Below are 3,056 nucleotides of genomic sequence, written 5' to 3'. Positions count from 1 at the left end.
TTCCCCCTCGCGCTCTCGTTCCCTCTCTCCCCCCCCAGCCAGTACACACACCCTATAGCAAACTAAAAATAAATATATTTATATGTATATAAATTTATAAATGAAGTGTGTCCTTTTGTTCCACTCAGATCAAACGTACTCTGACCCGGCACTCATTTTGTTATCCCTGATCATGTTCCCTTTCCCTGCTTGCAACAAGACCAAGAGTTGGACAAGAGAATACGGCGTAACGGTAGCATTGTTTTTGCCTCATCTAGTAAACTATTGGGCTGTTGGGAAAGTCATGACACATTTTTACATAGAAAAATACTTCATCACTTTCCCAATGACCTAATATGAGCACCCTGAAGGCAGAATGAAAAGGTATCTACACCCTACTTGCCTCCCCCAGCCAGCCTACGGCCTACTAGTTAAGGGACCCAGATGCTACATGGCTACAGCACGGTTCCAGTCCCAGACCCAGTAGTTTGAAAAACACACCAGGCACGTGTGTGTGTGCATACCCAAAACCTTAAAGGGGGAGAGGATGGAGGAGAAGGGATTGCGCTATGACCATGTCCCATGGAGGGGGCGGATTTCTCCTTTCCTCTTTCTCTTTCTGGCAAGTGGACATGTCCTCTGGCAAATTAAAGAAAAGAAAAAAAAAAAGTATCTGTCCCCTTGTACATGGTAGGTACACGACAAATACTTGTTGAATTAATATGATATATACATGTTATTCTATAGAAATTAATTGCTTCTATAACATTTAAATAGCTACTGAGTGCCAGATTAATGCTACGTGATCCCCAACCGAACTGCACAGCGGGGTGAGCGGTAGGTGAGCAAAGCTTCATCTGTTTTATGGCCACTTCCCATCACTCTCATTACTCCCTGAGCTCCACCTCCTGTCAGCAGCACTGGATTCTCATAGGAGCATGAATCCTATTGTGAATCACACATGAGAGGGATCTAGGCTGTGCTCGCCCATAAACCATCCTCTCCAATCCTTCTCCCACCCCAAGTGGATGGAAAAATTGTCTTCCACAAAACTGGTCCCCAATACTAAGAACGTTGAGGACCACTGAACTAAGGCATGGTATCAGCTGTGGGGAAGAGGCCTCTTAGGAGACAATGACATAAACTAATCGTTATCATGATACATTGTAATAATTCTGTAATAAAAGAAAAGTACACCACACAAATGGATTCTAAAAAGGAAGACTTCAACAAGTTTCACAGGAAAAAGACTTTAGATTAGAATAGGTTAAAGGGGCCACATGGGAAAGGTCCATGAGTTGATGTCCTGTAACTTCCGTGAACACACGGGACAAACGAGACTTACTGGCAGGGACTGTTGGGGCATTAGGGTAAATGCAATGTTCTTGAATACAAGGGAGTACCCTTCTCTCTCTCTCTCTCTCTCTCTCTCTCTCAGAGGAAATAATAAACTTTAAAAAAGAAAGAAAGAAATAGATCTTAAAGGATACAATATGACTATACTTGGCTAATGAGGGCAACCTGGGCTCCTTTCTGGCTCTTCTATATATAAAGTGTGCAGTCTTAAGCAGACTGTTTCCATTTCTTCATGAATGAAATGTGGGTTAAAACAGTATCCACTTCAAAGTAGGTGAAGACTCACAACATAATGCATATATAAAGTGCTAAACGCTGTGTACCAATCAACGCATTTTCACTTTTTGACTATTATGTTAGTGCTGATGAACAGGAATCTGCCCCATACAAAACTGGCTAAGGGAATAAGGAGCACCCAGTACACTTGAGAAAAGGGGACTGTGCTGCCTGTGGGAACCTTACTTCAAATAATGCAACCTCCTCTGGGATGAAATGCCACCGCCTTCAAGACAGCCTCTCCAATCTTGTTCCCCCAGGGAAATCAGTCACCCCTTTGCCCTTTCAGATTGGATTTCTTATGCTTTTCCTATGGCTTTGATTTCAGTATTTCTTATTTAGTAGAGTGGTTTCACCCATCTAGAGAGTGCATATGAATGGTCACGCATTTGTCACACACTATCAAGGTACATAGTGAAATTCCTTTAAGTCAGACAAAAGTTCATGAATACAACATAGAAAAGGTAAAATACAAAAGTGCTTTATAAGAAATTCCCTGAAAGTTGGGAAATGCTACAGACTTATTTACATGCTAGCTTTCCTTTCCTTCTAGAATGAAAAGAACCAGAGCACACTAGCCTGTTTTAGATCTGAGGAGGTCTAATTCATTCATTCAACAATCATGAAGCACTGCTCAAGATTACAAGGGGAGTACTGAAGGGGAGGGAAAAAAACACATATAAACAAATAATGACAGCAGCCTGAACAAACATATTCGAGATGCCCCCAAGTACAGAGCGCGTAATCCTAATGCACGGTGGGCATCCACGGGCTGAAAGAATGTATAAAGGAATGGCCTGGCATAAATGAACGACCTTACCAAGAAACTCAGTTTGGCGTCAGCCTTGGCACAACCAACAGGTACCACGAGCCCAAAGCTGCACGGAGCCCAGGATGCCTGGGTGGCTGGCTTTGGGTTCCAGCGTCACTTGCACTGGGTCAACACATGTGCACAGGGCAACCACTGTGAGCCAAGCGCTGCGCCAGGGTCACCACGGCGGGGGTCCCCAGGGAGGGTCTCGGAGTGACCCCAGCCTCCTGGAGAAGAGACGAGGAGGGAGCCCAGCTGTCACGTCTACGTAGGACCTTGGGGGAATGAAGAGGTCTCCATAACACTTCAAAGCCGAAAACTGACCCTGCGGCAGGCCACCACGGCGGGGTCTGGGGAGAGGGCGGGTCAGCCTCAACCTGGATCTCGAGGACCCCGAACCTCCTCTAACCCCAGTCCAAGCCCAGCCGCGAAGCAGAACTCACCGGAGGCACGGACGCTGTCACCGCGGGAAAACTGCAGTCCCGGCGGAAGACCGACTTCTAGCAAACACCCTTAGCCCGGCTCTAACCCGCGGGCTCCTTCCTAGATGCAACCGAACACAGGGAGCCCGAGGCCCTTGAGAAGCAGCCGCCTCCCTCAATCGCCGGCGAGAAGCTGGCCTGGTGGGCGGAGC

At 46.5% G+C, this 3,056-nt stretch overlaps 1 protein-coding gene across 1 annotated transcript in view; it reads right to left on the bottom strand.

The window, feature by feature from the left end:
- CEP152 (centrosomal protein 152) overlaps nt 1–3,015 on the bottom strand; it is a 95,260-nt gene extending 92,245 nt beyond the window's left edge. Inside the window, exon 1 of the mRNA XM_014584253.1 lies at nt 2,866–3,015. The gene's annotated coding sequence lies outside the window, so the exon portion shown is untranslated. The remainder of the gene's footprint in view (nt 1–2,865) is intronic.
- Nucleotides 3,016–3,056: the final 41 nt, after the last annotated feature.

The sequence above is a fragment of the Tupaia chinensis genome, unplaced genomic scaffold (genome assembly GCF_000334495.1).
Source record: "Tupaia chinensis unplaced genomic scaffold, TupChi_1.0 Scaffold146140_1, whole genome shotgun sequence".
NCBI lineage: Eukaryota > Metazoa > Chordata > Mammalia > Scandentia > Tupaiidae > Tupaia > Tupaia belangeri.
Note: the sequence above shows the minus strand (reverse complement) of the source record. Positions and strands in the feature narration are given on the sequence as shown.